The sequence below is a fragment of the Gambusia affinis genome, linkage group LG24 (genome assembly GCF_019740435.1).
Source record: "Gambusia affinis linkage group LG24, SWU_Gaff_1.0, whole genome shotgun sequence".
In the NCBI taxonomy this organism is placed as follows: domain Eukaryota; kingdom Metazoa; phylum Chordata; class Actinopteri; order Cyprinodontiformes; family Poeciliidae; genus Gambusia; species Gambusia affinis.
Window position 1 is genome coordinate 2,412,465 of NC_057891.1, and position 17,617 is coordinate 2,430,081.

At 36.9% G+C, this 17,617-nt stretch overlaps 2 long non-coding RNA genes across 2 annotated transcripts; both read left to right on the plus strand.

Moving 5' to 3' along the window:
• The first annotated feature begins 338 nt into the window (after window positions 1-338).
• On the plus strand, window positions 339-3,038 carry LOC122827136. The gene is made up of 3 exons (XR_006369966.1): window positions 339-416; window positions 1,204-1,377; window positions 2,981-3,038. It is a non-coding gene; the product is annotated as an uncharacterized LOC122827136 (long non-coding RNA).
• A 2,262-nt stretch (window positions 3,039-5,300) lies between these two features.
• LOC122827130 lies at window positions 5,301-7,603 on the plus strand. The gene is made up of 2 exons (XR_006369958.1): window positions 5,301-5,866; window positions 6,279-7,603. It is a non-coding gene; the product is annotated as an uncharacterized LOC122827130 (long non-coding RNA).
• Window positions 7,604-17,617: the final 10,014 nt, after the last annotated feature.

Sequence of the window (17,617 nt, forward strand, 5' to 3'; positions counted from 1 at the left end):
CAGATGCTGCAGAGAAAACTGAACTTTCCTTCACAGATGATAGAAGATCTTCAACATCTGACTGCAGCTGAAGGTCTGAGGACATGAAGCCTGAGGTCAACTCAGACTGAATGGCGCGAGGATTCAGACCAGAATGAACGCTGTTAAATCCCATAATCATTGAAGATTGAAAGATCCACACTGATCAGATGCTAAATTATGAGCAGATTTTAATCAATCAGATTGAGAATTGACTTTAAGAACTGAATGATTCTCTTAATCACAGACTTGGTAGGTTTTGATCCAAAATTGAAGATCGAACAAAGTTGAAATCAATCGGATGACGACTTCATACCAGATCGATCCTTCTGTAGAATCTGATCTGAATCCTGTGGTTGAGATCCTGAGAGTTCAGTCAGTAAAGTGAAGAATCTGAGGTTTGGTTCTGTTTTCCAATAAAATTATTGATTATTGAACTTTTGTTTTTCTGATTTAAAAATTTTAAAATTTTGATGAGCAAAAATGAGTAAAATAATTCAAATGATGTAAATTAATGATGGAGATGTTTCAGTTTGGTAAAGATTCAGATTGTTTTTATTTCTCATTTCTGATTCTCATCTTTACATCCATAATGAAATGTTGTTCCTCCAGTCGAGCCACAAACACTGACAAGTTTAAATCATCATTAATGATCACATCTAAGAAACGACTGATTGTAGACAAACAAATCTAGATGAAATGAATGAAAGTGAGGTTTGCAACAGCAGCAGGTTGTGGTTCTGTTGGGCGGGTCAGAGAGGAACTGTCCTCTTCAGTCTGACAGCCGTCCAGTCAGTTGGAGCCTCGCTCGTGACTGACGCTTCATCAGGTCACGCGTCTCCTTAGGAAATAATGGCCTCCATTGACTTTCAGCAGCTTTAATAAGAACCCAAAGGCCATTAATGAATAAACTGACTGGTTCTGATCCAGTTACCAAGTCGGGTCTCCAGCTGATGATCAGGAACCAGCAGAAATAGTTCAACTCATCTTTTGATCAAATGTTCTGGTTCTGCTGGTTTGGACTCTTTAAACCAGTTTGACTGGATCAGATGTTGGAATCAGTTCATCAAGTTTCTTTTACATTCAGGGAAATTAATTTTCTACATTTTTATTATTTATTTGTTCATATTTCAGTTTTAACCTGCATCCTGTTGGTTCACCTCACATCTTTTATTCTTTATTCAGATTGTGGGACAGCAGGTTGTCAAAGACCAGCTGGACTTCTCTGTTCTCAGCTCTGAAGTCCAAACCGACCCATCTGACAGAACTGGAGCTGAACGGAACCAACCTGGAAGATTCTGGAATGAAGGATCTCTGTGGTTTTCTACAGACTGAAGGCTGCAGACTGGAGACATTGGGGTATTTTAATGATATAATTATTGATATTTCTGTGATTAATTATTTATAATTGATCATAAATCAAAGTTCAATTCTTCTGTTCTAATAAATATTTTCTGAGTTTGTTCCTGGACTTGGATCCAGAGTTTAATTTAGTCCCTCTGTGTAACTGAGTTGGACCCGCTGACCTGAGGTCAGAACAGGACAGCATTCGGACCCCCGGTGTGTAGAAATCCCCCTCATGTGAAGCAGGTCAAAGGTCAAGATGCAGAAAGAGAGAGAATGAAATCTCCTTTATTGAAGAGTCACAAATGCCAAACTTAGTTTTAAATCTTCTGCTATTAGTTGATAAAAATCCAGTCCAGGTTTAAAGAGTCGAGGTCAGGTGTGCCCAAAGTTGGTCCTCGGGGGTCGGCATCCTGCACCTTTAAGTTCTCTCCTTGGTAGAACCAACAACCTTTTCAACATGCCAGTGTTTTTCTTAGGCCTTTTAATGAGCCATCATTTGATCCAGGTGCGTTAAACCAGGGAGAGAACTAAAATACGCAGGATGCCGGCCCTCGAGGACCAACTTTGGGCATCCCTGGTCTTGGTGTTGTACTGTTTTAACTCTAGTAGATTAAAGATGCTGATAGTTGAGTAAAATTAGGTGGAATTGAGAGCAGCTTAGAGGAAAACCTGAGTTTGTTGTGACAGTCAGACTCTATCAGGATGACCACAGTCTTCTGGCAGAGTTCCTGGACATTAAGGAGACATAAATAATAGAAAGATAATTCATTAACAGTCCTGCAGTAAATACTGACTTTGTGAAGGTTTTGGTGTTAAAGTCATTTTGTTCAAACATTTTGATTCAGCTCTTATTTTGTAGGACAGGAAGTGAGATCTTACCTTTATATGCAACAAGCTTCATCAGTTCACTGAAATCATTCTCATGTTTTACCTGGAAAATAGATTTAAAATGATTCATCTTCACAATCCTGTTGTTCCTTTATGATAATGTTCCCGTTTCTGCAGCATCTCTGATGAAGGATTCAGAACTTGAACTAAATGACCCTCATCAATCTGACAGAGAAAAGACTCAATATTTTCTAGTTGATATTTCAGTAACTGAATCAGCACAAAATGAGAAAATGATCAACTTTCAGAATGTGAGCTGTAATGGAAATTGTAAAACGCTGAATTAGACGGATTGAAATAAACTTGTTTACATCTGTCATAATTAGCAATGAGCTGCAGTTAAAATACAACCATCAATAAAACATTATTAATAGATTAATGAACAAAAACTGCAGAGATAAAATATCTGTAGATAAATGATGGAACAGAGCAGTCAGATAATACAGAGTCTGGAAGGAAACATGGAGAGAGAAAAAAACATCCGACTGAATTTAAGATCCTGAGAAACTTTTAGAAAAACTTTGAGTTTCTGTTTTGATCAAATGTTCTGGTTCTGCTGGTTTGGACTCTTTAAACCAGTTTGACTGGATCAGATGTTGGAATCAGTTCATCAAGTTTCTTTTACATTCAGGGAAATTAATTTTCTACATTTTTATTATTTATTTGTTCATATTTCAGTTTTAACCTGCATCCTGTTGGTTCAGCTCATCTTTTATTCTTTATTCAGATTGAATGACTGCAGGTTGTCAGAGACCAGCTGGACTTCTCTGTTCTCAACTCTGAAGTCCAAACCGACCCATCTGACAGAACTGGACCTGAACGAAACCAACCTGGAAGATTCTGGAGTGAAGGATCTCTGTGGTTTTCTACAGACTGAAGGCTGCAGACTGGAGATATTGAGGTATTTTAATAATATAATTATTGATATTTCTGTGATTAATTATTTATAATTGATCATAAATCAAAGTTCATTTCTTCTGTTCTAATCAATATTTTCTGAGTTTGTTCCTGGACTTGGATCCAGAGTTTAATTTAGTCCCTCTGTGTAACTGAGTTGGACCCGCTGACCTGAGGTCAGAACAGGACAACATTCGGACCCCCGGTGTGTAGAAATCCCCCTCATGTGAAGCAGGTCAAAGGTCAAGATGCAGAAAGAGAGAGAATGAAATCTCCTTTATTGAAGATCCACAAATGCCACACTTAGTTTTAAATCTTCTGCTATTAGTTGATAATAATCCAGTCCAGGTTTAAAGAGTCCAGGTGGTTCAGAATTTTAACTCTAGTAGATTAAAGATGCTGATAGTTGATTAAAATTAGGTGGAATCGCCCTTTATCCATTTCCTGAATCAGAAGCTTCAATCAGAAACCAACTTCATCTTCATCTGAAAAAATCCAGACAACTGAGTTTTTCTCTGAGCTCAACAGGCTGCAGGTTCTTCAGGACATGAATATTCTGGTCCCAGACTTCAGAACCAGCAGAGACTGCAGCACATGAATCTGAAGCAGGTTGTTAGGAGAGGTTCTCCACAAGCTCAGACTAAAGGTTCACAGTCTGACAGAGATGGACAGAGAAAGTCGACCAACTCTGGATGAAATGGTTCCTAGAAACAGAGAAGTTTTCTGTGGACTCGACTGCCTGATCATATGGAGCTGCAGCACATGCAGGAGTTTGATGTTGGCAGGAAGAAAAACAAAAAGGAAGCAAGTGATGAGTTTCCATTTTAGTGTGAATTCCACTAATGGAGCAAATTCCAAGTCAGTCGTCCTCCAAACCACTGAGAGCAACTTAGAGGAAAACCTGAGTTTGTTGTGACAGTCAGACTCTATCAGGATGACCACAGTCTTCTGGCAGAGTTCCTGGACATTAAGGAGACATAAATAATAGAAAAATAATTCATTAACAGTCCTGCAGTAAATACTGACTTTGTGAAGGTTTTGGTGTTGAAGTCATTTTGTTCAAACATCTTGATTCAGCTCTTATTTTGTAGGACAGGAAGTGAGCTCTTACCTTTGTAATTCTTTATATGCAACAAGCTTCATCAGTTCACTGAAATCATTCTCATGTTTTACCTGGAAAATAGATTTTAAAATGATTCATCTTCACAATCTTGCTGTTCCTTTATGATAAAGTTCCCGTTTCTGCAGCATCTCTGATGAAGGATTCAGAACTTGAACTAAATGACCCTCATCAATCTGACAGAGAAAAGACTCAATATTTTCTAGTTGATATTTCAGTAACTGAATCAGCACAAAATGAGAAAATGATCAACTTTCAGAATGTGAGCTGTAATGGAAATTGTAAAACGCTGAATTAGACGGATTGAAATAAACTTGTTTACATCTGTCATAATTATCAATGAGCTGCAGTTAAAATACAACCAGCAAGAAAACATTATTAATAGATTAATGAACAAAAACTGGAGAGATAAAATATCTGTAGATAAATGATGGTACAGAGCAGTCAGATAATACAGAGTCTGGAAGGAAACATGGAGAGAGAAAAAAACATCCGACTGAATTTAAGATCCTGAGAAACTTTTAGAAAAACTTTGAGTTTCTGTTTTGATCAAATGTTCTGGTTCTGCTGGTTTGGACTTTTTAAACCAGTTTGACTGGATCAGATGTTGGAATCAGTTCATCAAGTTTCTTTTACATTCAGGGAAATTAATTTTCTACATTTTTATTATTTATTTGTTCATATTTCAGTTTTAACCTGCATCCTGTTGGTTCAGCTCATCTTTTATTCTTTATTCAGATTGTTGGGCTGCAGTTTGTCAGAGACCAGCTGGACTTCTCTGTTCTCAGCTCTGAAGTCCAAACCGACCCATCTGACAGAACTGGACCTGAGCAGAACCAACCTGGAAGATTCTGGACTGAAGGATCTCTGTGGTTTTCTACAGACTGAAGGCTGCAGACTGGAGACATTGAGGTATTTTAATAATATAATTATTGATATTTCTGTGATTAATTATTTATAATTGATCATAAATCAAAGTTCATTTCTTCTGTTCTAATCAATATTTTCTGAGTTTGTTCCTGGACTTGGATCCAGAGTTTAATTTAGTCCCTCTGTGTAACTGAGTTGGACCCGCTGACCTGAGGTCAGAACAGGACAGCATTCGGACCCCCGGTGTGTAGAAATCCCCCTCATGTGAAGCAGGTCAAAGGTCATTCAACCCAGTCTAGAAAAGTGAATCCTGGAATCTGACAGGAACAAATCAATAATCAATGATTGATGCTTCAACACTTTGATCAGAACCTGGAATGATTTTACTGACTAAAATCCTCCAACACAACACGACCCAGTACCAGGTTCTGGTTCTGGTTCTGGTTCTGAAGTCAGCAGGTCTTTATTGAAGCAGCAGCTTGTTGGCATTAATATTCATGAGAATCTTTAACTGGTTCTGTTGGACTGGTTAACCTGCATCCTGTTGGTTCAGCTCATCTTTTATTCTTTATTCAGATTGTGGAGCTGCAGTTTGTCAAAGATCAGCTGTGATTATTTGGCTTCAGCTCTGAAGTCCAACAGCCTCCATCTGAAAGAACTGGACCTGGGAAACAACCTGATGGATTCAGATGTTCAGCAGCTGGAGGATCTTGTAGATGATCTAAAGTAAGTAAATGTTTGTAGTGATTTCATCACATGTCAGCATATTGAACTAAACCCAGTTAGTATCAAAGCAAAGATCCAGTGTTCCCAGTAAAGCTGCAGCTTCTCAGTGGGAGGAGAATGGTTCAGGCTTCCTGATTGGACACGGAGACAGCAATCAGCCAATCAGAGGAGCAGCAGCTTGCTGTGTTCCTGTGTTTGTGTGGGTGTGAAGATGAGTGTTGTTGCTGTGTCCATGTCTCCAGGAAGTCCAGCTGGACTCCAGCGTCCAGCCGTCCAACATGTCTAGAGACAGTCAGTGGTCCTCATTCATCAAACTGTGGCATCGAGTGGATGTGCTGCGTCACTGACTGCTGCTGGAGAGAGTCTGGAAACACTCACTGATCTGATCTCTGCTTCCTTCTTCTCTCTGCAGGTGGCAGACATTTAGGTTTCAGTAGAGAATGGTCTCTGTGTCCTGCTGATCCTCAGAGGTTGAAGCTGCAGCAGTTTGAGTCTAAAGAGACTCTGACTGGATCATGATGATGACCTCTGACCTCCAAGATTTTCCTCCTGTTTGTTTTCTCATGTCTGTCATTGAGTGTCTGATATTGTTTGTCTCTTTGGATCAATAAAGATCCAATTCAAACTGGGCTCCATTTAGAGGCTTGATGGAGTTTTGATCTGAACTGGATTCAACTGGAAAGTTGATCTTTTTTCTCTCTGTTTCATTTTCATCTTGGAACCAGAACTGGTCTGAGAATGGAAACATGGGAATCATTTCCAGTTCAGCTTTGAAGCCATGAAAGACACTTCAACCCTCTTTTCTCTGCTGCTTCTTCCTTCTGTTGACATGAAAATGTTCCTCAAAGCTCCTCAGAGAAAAAGATGCTTTACTGGAAACTGGAGAGAAACTTCAACTTCCATCACAGAAACCAGTTAAACCAGTTTAGAACTGGATGTCCCATAGAAACTCTGATCTCAGAGCAGTTTTCAGGAACATCCATCTTTTATCTGGAAAAAAATATATAGATATATATATTGTGATGGAAAAATTACAATAAGGTCACATCTGCTAGTCATGTTATATGAAATGCTTATGAACTCTCACCAAAATAACTATTTGGGTTTCATGTACAAGGTTGGAAGTTTGTTTTCCACAGCTGCATCCCATAACCTTGCATAAAACCCATGTGTAGTTTTTGCTTGGCAGTGCTTTGCATCCAGACTTGCTTCATTACTGATTGTCCTATGAGCTCTCGCTATATTATACACAATATATGAATAAACCTGATTGAGTGATTTTACCTGAACAGTGCTTGGAAATAGTATATTTCCACGAAAATATATAAATAACTTTTGCATCATAGTCATTGTTGGGAAATTGATTTTATCAGAAAGTTAATGTTTTCATATTATTATTCAGTTGTGTTTTTTACTAGGCTCCTTTTCTTTCATGATACTTTATTAACTGTTTCAGGACGTCTACTTTAGACTGTTGTATCTCCAGGTTTCAACATTTGTCCAACAACCCCTGACCAAAATCCCACTGAACTCCAGAAAAACACAACATATTTCTGACATGAATATCCAAAAACGCCAAACAAGTAATGAATGTAACAGCATGGATGAGATCTTGTAACAAAGGATTGGCCTCATTGTTCTGATGGATGTTATCGGTTTAATTAACGGACTCCTTTGTTTTCTTGACAGATGTATAATTTGTCTGAATAAACCTGCAAATAAAGATATTTAACATCATTTATTTTTGTCAAAATAAGAGCTCTTTCTATTTCCTGATGTTACCACGTTTCTCTTTGTGGGCGAGACGTGAGCAGCAGCAGCTGTGATCAATTGATCGATTCTCTGCTGAAGTTTGCAGCAACAATCAGCGATGGAAAACCTGGAGGTTGAACTTCTGGAGTCAAATAAACCCAAATGTTTCATTTGGTCTAGAAATTCACTGATGGCCCAAATGAGAACGACTCATATAATAATAATAATGTTGTATGGCCTGTCCATCACAAGTGCAGATGCAAACTTTTTATTTGTCAAAAATTACAAAAGAAAATGTTAAATTTTTGTCAATGATATATTTTATGTTTTGTTTTGTTCATTTTCTCCAACTGAGAATCAACACCCAGACAGTGAAGAAATAATACGTTAGATATCACTGTTTTTATTTTTGTTATATACAACTGTTTTTTTATTTAAAGTAAAGTAGAAAGAAACTGTTTTTATAATAAAGCAGATGTTGAGTTTCTCTAATAAATTACACCTGGACTCTGAAAACACGGATATAAAGGTTTAATAAAAACACAAGATATGTATTAAGTTTTATTGTTAAAGGAGCAATGAATAAATATTGTAGTAAAGAAATATATGGTTTGATTTGAAAGGTTAAGTTTTAATGTAGGTATTAAAACTGCAGCTGCAGTAGCGTCAAGGTCCAGTTCTCCCAGTGCAGTAGTCCAATCAGCCACTAGAGGGCGCAGGACGACTAGCTCCTCACGTTTCTTCAGCTGATTTTCTGCTTTCTTTGGTTGATAAACAGGAAGTGTGAGGATGGCATCTTCACCTTCATCGTTCTCCTCTTTCTCCTCTTCCTCAGCTGCAGCATCAGTGATCCTAGTGGTCCAGTTCATCTCCTGCTGATGCTTCCAGTTCTTCTGGGTTTCTGCTGCTCAGCTTCATTGACAGCTTCAGCTTTTCTGTCTGGACTAACAGATGATTGATTTGCTGCTGGAAACAGAGATGGTGGAGCAGATCCTGCAGGGGGCGCTCTGGGGCCTCAGTGTTCAGGTCGGTTACAGTCACAACTCCCAGAGTCCTGAATCTTCTGGTTCCTTCCTGAAATTATTTCCTGCAATAAAATGTTGGCTGTAAATGAGCTGAAAACAGAGAAAAACCTGAAAAACGTCAAATCTGACCTCAGAGTTTCACGGTTCAGATCACTGTGGATACAAAGAGAGGAAAACATGGAAGTAAAGGAGTTGAAGTTGTTTTTACTTCAGAGTAACTGGACCTTTTGAATGCAACCAGAATTAAAGATGAATAATTATTATATTAATAGATGTCCAGCTCCAACCAGAAACACTGAAGTCGTCCTTTGTTTGAATCCAGAAGCTTCTTGCTCCGTTTTGCTTTAAACGAGGAAAGAACAAAGCCAAACTCAGGGATGGAACCAGCAACCTGTGAGACCCAAATGGTTTTCTTAATGCTCTGAGGTTCTGTTCATCTCACCAGGAAGGATCTCAGCTGCCATTTTCCTTCAAATATGACATAAAAACAAATGAAATATGAACATCACTTCCAAACCACCAGAAGAAGAAGAGATGATGAATTAATTTCAAACTTGTTGCATGTAGAGCTGAAGTTGTTCTCCATTAGTTTTTATTTACTTTTACTCACTTACAAAGATCAACTAATGGCTCTAAAGGTGTGGAAAGAAGAACTCAGTCAAACTTTGGCTGTTCTGATAAAGTTTATTTATTGAGTCACTTCCACCACAGCAGATTTCAAAATGGCAGCCTTTACATCCAGCAGTCCATCTATTAACTAGTTAAACTCCACCTTGTCAATTTCCTCAGGCCAATCAAACTGCAGCTCGTTCTACAAAGGAGCTGTGTTTGGGGCGGGCCTCCTCTTTAGCACAATCCAAGATGGCCGCTGCAGAGGACACACCCGCAAGGTAGCAAACATTTCACCGACAAAGACTCGTTTACACACGCTGGAATTCAAAATGTTGAAGAAAAACTGACTCCTTCTTAACAGAGACATGAAGTAACATGATAATTATCACATTTCTGGACCGTCGGGTCAAAACTTTTAGCTCTCGGTAAAATAGAGGCTAAAGCAGCTCAAGGTTGCTAAGCTACTCGATTGATAAGATGCAGGAGAAGACGTGAGAGTTTTTGTTTAATGGCGTAATGAAGTTTTGACAGTATCACTGCATTTTATCCGCTGGTATCGTATATCCGTGATAACGGTGTAACTGTGGGTCCTTGTCGCTCTTTGCAGCCCCTGCGTGTTCGTGGAGGTGGGCAGCGGCTCCGGAGCGGTTCGTGGTTTTCTGTGGTCGGACCTTCAGCTCTACCTGTGAGTTACTGACACACTGTATGCAATGCAGACACGGTGGTAAAATGAAGGCTTTATTGTTTAGATGTGATTCAATAAATCAACGCAAATAAACTTCTATTATTTTGAAATAAGGTTGTAATTTGATGTTTGAAGCTTTCAGCAGGTATGGAAAAGTAAATAAAAGTATTTTATTAACAGAAAAGCATCTAAAAACTCACGAGGTCAACCACGAGTCATCCATAGGGGCTCATGAATATTGGTAATGTGAATATATTCAGAAATCATTTATGAGGGTAAGAAAAAAATTAAGATGACATTTTCTAAAATGCAAGATCAGCATTCCTGCAGTCTGCATCTCCAATCTTAATCCATGTAAGCCAGAAATTTCCCCAAATATGGCAAATAAAAATGACATTCTATTTAATGTAATTAGAAATAATGGGGACTAAAACTAGACCAAAAATGAGGAAATCTAATATGATAGAGGTGGCTATATTTAGGAAAAGAAACCTGGACTCAGTGATGAATTGGTGTATCAGATTAACAACATTATAAATAAATAATTATTGTAAATGTCTATGCTCCATATGAATGTCATCATAATGAAGATGAACACCTTAATAAACTTGCTTATTTTTGCTCTTTTATGCAAAATAAGAAGTGAAAAAGTATCTATGTGTGACATGAATGCAGATAAAAACTCCGATTCCTTTTTGTACAGATTGTAATTAAATAATTTCAAGTAAAGAAGTTTTCCCAGCATCTAGTTTCACTTCTACAACTGAAACCTGTCATAGTTTGTTTGCTGGACCATCGTATCATTAATATCTTTTACAATGTGTTTACTAGTGATGGGTAAATGAGGGGTCACGTATCATTTTGACCCAAAACTAAACTGTATCGATATCGTCACTGAATACTGACACCTGCTGGACGTTAAAAGTCCCTACAGGCAACGCAGTTGGCAGAATGATTAGATGACCTGGTCTAAACAATAAGATTGAAGTCATTGTGTTTTATTGTATATTATATATTGCATTATGTCATATCTTCATTTAAAATCTAAATATATTTGTTATTCTTTGATACAGTAAATAAACAACATGAACCAAGTGATGAAAATGAAAGTGTTTGGAATGAGGATGATTGTGGACTGTTTATTTTTCACAAATTTAAATTAAAAAAAATAAGTTTTTCCAACACAACTTCTCCTGCTGTAGAAAAATAATTATGTAAACAATGAAATAATTGATAAAAAGCAACTGATGGCTGCATATCTGAGTTTATCCTGGTGAATCTGTTACTTCATTCTGATTCACTATAATGTCTCAACATTGAGGAGGTGGATTTATTTAAAGAAAACTGATTTTAGTGACACTGTATATTGTTTATATAAATTAAATGTTGTCTTTTATATTTAATTTGTACGTAGATCTTTATGAATGTGTTTTGCAGGAAATGTCGTTTTTTATTTATTTATAGCGGGGTTGTCTTTATTTATGGAGGTTTAATTCAAGAATAAAAATATGAAATGTATAATTTAAAAGGACAAACATAATATGAAAGTAAACTAAGAGTCAATTTCATCTGAATTTGGATTCAGATCAAGTAGAAACAGAAAAGAACTGGATGAAACAACAAAGTGAAAATCAATGTTTTGTTTTCTCACATAAGAGCAAAATGGTCCCAAACTATGAAACCTTTAGTTTGTGTTGAGGCTCCAAAGTAAAAGATGAAGAATAATTTAGTCAAATTCATCCCATTGACAGATTCACTTCCTTATAAACACAGTTTGGTGAATCAGCGTCATTTAGAAACAGTTCCTGTATCGATCAGGTGACTTTGAAAGCAATAAGCACCGACACGAGGTTTGGTCTCTGGACTTGAGACAAACATCACTAGTGTCTCCTGTTTATCACCTTCAAGCTGTGAATTAGATCATTTACCCACAACTGTAAATAGTAATGAAAATGAGACACATGTAGAGTGGTGTTGTTTATTTTCTGAACAAATATCCTGTTACTATCATCAAACAGATCAGTTGTAACGTACCTTTAAATTACCAAGAGAGGCAGCGACTTGTACAGACTGTCAACTTCTGTAATCTTGGACATAGAACCGGATTATATTGTGACATAATAAAAGTGATGTAAAGATAAAAACAGAGCAGGTTGGAACACAGATTTGTCTCTAAATATCTCAGTGAAGCTGCTACTTGTAGCAGGTAAATGGAGGTAAAACAGAAAAATGACAGAATGAACAAACCATGAGGACGGACTGCTTGGCCAAAAGGCTCCTAGTTAAAGATAGAAAAGCCTTTTGGAAAGAGGTTAAAACTATAATAACAGTAAATTATCTGTCACATCGTCGATGAGGAGAATATGATTGTAGATTTTTCAACAATCCTTCATCAAGTTATTTATCTGTGAACCTTTCCAAGTAGAAAAGGTCAGTACTGTAGAAAGTATCATAACTCAGGATGTCTATCAGGGAATGAAATAACAGTCTGTAAATAAATCTATAGGAACGGATGTTATTTCAGCAGAACATCTTAAATATGACAGGTCAAAGGTCGCCACTCTTCTTTCCTTGTTTCACTGGTTTTATTATGTTTGGCTTTATTCTTGATAACTTGATGAATCTACTTCCTGTAATTAAAAACATTGTCAGCTCTGATAACTATAGATCTATAGCACTAGATAGTAGACTGTGTAAAGTCTTTGAACTAATTATTTAGTCAAAACTAGTAAAGATATTTTTGTCTCCAAGTCCAAACCTGACACTGATTTGTATTTATATATGGTTAAAATAATTATAACTGCAAACATTCTATGATTTTTCTGTGTTTTTTGATTGTATAAATCAAAGAAAACTAAATATGAAATGTAACCAACCTGGTGTGGTCAGATATACAGTAAGATGTCTGACCTGTTGATGAAACAACTGTGTTTCTGCATCCTTTCATGTCAGAGAAGGAAGATTTTGATCTCCTCTGGTGTTTAATGTTTATATGAACGATTATTAATCATTTAATGCTGATTATTTGTAGTTTAAGTTCATCATCTGTAGAACTACATGATGTTCAAATCAAAAAGTTTCATCTTGATCTGTGGCACTTTATTGAATATGTGAAATGAATTAAAATATCTTGTTCATGTGTTTACAGATTGTTTTTCTGATGATGTTTACTGTCAGGTTGAATGTTAGATGATCAGGTAAATAACATTTTCTGTAAGTTTGGATTCTGTTGAAGTGAAACTGAAGTTGTGTAGATAAATTGTAGAAAAAACTATTTCCAAGTGAAATCAATGAATCACAATACAGAGAGTTTGTAGGACAATCAGTAATGAAGTTCTGCCAGGCAGAGAAACACCTGAGTTTGATCCAAAGGCTGGGAAACCGTCTGGTTCTGACCCAGATAGATTTATGTTGGTGGGAATAAACATAGAGCAACACAACTTATTGTAATTATTCCACATCATTGCATTTGGTGTTTAATGTTTAAAAAGTCAGTCTTCAAAGATTGAAGGTTGTTTATGATGGTGCATTGAGATTTTAGCTAAATAAACCCAGATGGATCAGAACCAGTGAAGTCTTTGTATTTGCTGCATCAGCACTTTGATGGCTGTTTTAATAAAGTTTACGTATAAATGTATTAATTTTTTAAAGGAGTCTAATAATAGAACGATCCTTCTGTTTACTCACATTAAATATAATGCAGTAAAATAATCATCAGTCCTCTGGTATGACTGACTAGTAGCTTTTATTATGTGTTTTTTATTTGTTTTATTCTTTAGTTGTTTTTTTAAATGTATTTAGGACTTTGAGTGTGTAATAAAATCTGTCAGTCCAAATGTATTTTTATGTTTTTAGACAAATGGTAAAGATCATAATTGTAAGATGTGTGGTTAATATCAGTATTATCATAAATTATCCAACTGATTGTGTGTAGAAGTAGAGCACAGTATCAGGATGCACTTTGATATTTATTCTGAATTATATGAAACTTTACTGTCATCACAGTAACATGGATCCTAAAGAAAACATCTACAGTAGAGGCTTCATTTTAAAATCATAAATATGTATGAAATGTTTCTGACATGAAGAGTCAATAGATTTAGTTCAGTGGTTTCATCCTCCAGATGTGATGTCACTGCTCAGCAGGTGGTCCAGCCTCAGTTTCCCCTCACTGGTTACCAGAGCAACTCCTGAGAAACCATCATGTCTGATTTCATCCTGAATCTGTATTTTGGTCATGCTGTAAATATGTTGTTTGCTCATGGATTTACTTTAAAGAATGTGTCAAAGCGAAGGGCCAAATCTCTGCATGCGGTCCTCTAGAGTTTAAGTTACAGGTTCCTGAACTTCACTCTGTAAGTGACACAATAGAGATAAGAATAGTCAGTTAATTTAAATAGGCACCACAGATTGTCAGAGATAAAAGAAAATGTTCAAAAGTGTAGAGGAAGAGTAAGTATGTATACAGTAACACTTATTTGTTTTTGCCTAGTGAGGTTAAGAATATTTTGATAGGAGTTGTTGAAAGGAAGATGTCATGTATTGTAGTAGATGCAGTGTTGAAAAAGTAAAACTTGTATTTTATGACTGTTTCTGTTCTCTCTGACTTTCAGCCAGAACCGCCTGCTGTAACCGGGTCGCCCCGTCATCACTGACCTGGCAACGAGAAATCTGAGAGGTATCTATGAGTGAAACTGTTAGTTTAACAAAGCAGGATGAATGAAAGATTCACACAGTAAGTTAAAAGTATTATATTGGAACAACTTTGAGATAATGTTTTATTAAAAGAAGTTTTTGTTTTCCAGGCTTTGTGGATGTCATCACTCCATCAGAAGAGTCGACTGCATCAATGTTGAGGTGACTGAAAGTTGCTGCTCTCCAGAAGAGGCCACTTTGTCAAGAACAAGGCAGGTTAGTAGGAAAGTTTATGAAGCAAAACCTGAACAATTCTGTTAATGAGAAACTGAAGGATTTGTTTCTCCACACAGGAGATCATGGGCTGTAAGAAGAGACTGTTTCCATAGAAACCAGCAGAGGTGAAAGGTAAGAGCTCATAATTGACTTTATCTCAGACAGACTCACTTCTCCTTCCAACAAGTTGTGGATCAGAATATATTGTGAAGGTAAGAGTTGACACTTGACTTTATTACAGCCAGTGATGAATTTTTGTCTTTATTTCAGACAGATTCACTTCTCTCTCCAGCCAGTGCAGCTTCCTGATGGAATCACCTCTTCATACATCATGTTGTGGTTCATTAAAGAAACTTTAACTTTAACTTTAACTTTAACTTAACTTTAACTTTAACTTTAACTTAACTTTAACTTTAACTTTAACTTTAACTTTAACTTTTAACTTTAACTTTAACTTTAACTTTAACTTTAACTTTTAACTTTAACTTTAACTTTAACTTTAACTTTAACTTCTTAACTTTAACTTTAACTTTAACTTTTTTAACTTTAACTTTAACTTTAACTTTAACTTTAACTTTAACTTCTTTAACTTTAACTTTAACTATAACTTTAACTTTAACTTTAACTTTAACTTTAACTTTAACTTTAACTTTAACTTTAACTTTAACTTTAACTTTAACTTTAACTTTAACTTTAACTTTAACTTTAACTTTAACTTTAACTTTAACTTTAACTTTAACTTTAACTTTAACTTTAACTTTTTCAAGGGTCTAAAAGAGGAAAAGGCACATGAAACAAGCAGGGTTTTTACTTTTTATTTAAACAAAAAACTCAATACATGTGATTGTTGCTACTCAAAAGTAGCAACAATCACATGTATTCAACACAAAACATTCAGTACAGATCAAGATGGCTGGAAACCTGCAAAGAGACAGAAAAAAAACAAAGTATTGTCACATTTCTTTACTCACCAGGCAGACCATCAGAGGAACCTCTTCAAGATTCTGCTGGACTCAATCATCTGAAACACAAATAAAGGTTTCACTCATTCTGACCAAAGTCAGAGTTCTTCTTTACAACACTTGTATTTCTTGAAAAAAAACTCACCAATAAGCAGGCCATGCCTGTAACCATGGAAACAAGGCTCCACACCTGTTGGACATCTGGCTCAGTTGGTATTCAGCTAAGAATTTGCAGAAATAAAGCTGGAGGAGACAAACAACTTTCACTGATTAAACATTTTACTTGTATTGAGGACGACAATGAACCAGGGCAGCTTCAGGTCAAAGTTCACCTCCAGGCTCTGCAGAGAAAAACAAACAATGTTACTGATGAGTTTAACCACAAATAAACGTTTTCCTACACTTCCATGTTTGCTGAACTGAACATAAAGTCTCATTTTAACGAGATTACACACACTGGAAGCCACCACAAGGGGGCGATAGAGGTCTGGTGCTACTAAAGGCATTTAACTGCCTGAAACACTTTGGCTTCTCTTCACTGTGTTGGGATTTAAGCATGTTTAAAATAAGTTTAAATTCACAATACGTCTACTACATTTTTACAGACTTGGCTTTTACGTCTCTGCTAAAACTGGACCCAGCCAACTAAATCCTTACAGACTCACCTGTCAGCAGCTGTTCATTCCTCCAGGAACAAAACCACAAACACTACAATCTAAATCAGCTGCTGTCAGCTCGTCCGACATGGTGGACCTCACAGAACCGAACCAGGAGGCTGTGGATCCACGGAGATCTGCAGACACAATGGATTCTGACATGGATCAGTTACACACTGAGGCTCTTTAAATTGTTTTTATGCATTAAGATGCTGCAGCTCCCGTTTCAGTCATCGGCACTGGAAAAAAAAATATTAGTTTTTCTGAAAATAAAGACAAATGTTTAAACACCACATTGTCATTTCTAAAACTAATGCACAAATAAACCAACCTGTGTTTCACCAGGAATCAGGGATCGGTCACAATCAGTTTGTCAAATGTCACGCTAAACGTCAAACAATGTGTCGATTCACATTGACGCTACAACTTTGCACCAAATACAAACCCAACAAAGAAGCTGCTCTGAAAACAGCCTTTACTATCGCTGCTCCAAACGCCAGATGAAGTTTTAAGGAGCCGCTCGGCTGCAGATGAAACCCACCCGTGGACTCACAGATGGACACGACGCTGAAAAACTCTGGAGGGGAAAAACAGAGAGAAGTTACTTCACATTTTAGACACTCAAACAATCGTTCGTCAGGTATGAGAGCCTGACTGACTTTACCTGGAGCACAACCTGGAGACCCACCGAACCGAACCTGATCCAGAGCTCAACTAAACGCCTCTGGCTCATCCCGTTCCTTTTTATCCGGTTCCCCACAGGTGACTCCAATCAGCTCAATCAGCGCTGATTACCTCCTCCGGATGATTCATTCACTTTCGGTCTCTTCTTGTCATTTTTACTATGATGATTGTGCTGCACTTTTCTGCTTTTGGGTCCATCCGCATCATTTTCTGGGGACTTTGGTCATTTTAACCTTTTTTGGTGCAAAGACAACGGAAATATAAAAAACCTTCTGCCTAAATGTGTCACTTTTACATAAATGTAAATACATACAGCTTATTCATAAAGCCCTTTTCACAAACATAATAATCGACCTTGAATTATATCAATAAAACTAAATTTAGACAATAAAATCATCAACTGTCCCCAGCAGGCTGTGGAATGTCGCCGTCTAGTGGACAGAAGCTGCACCTGCAGCGGCTTC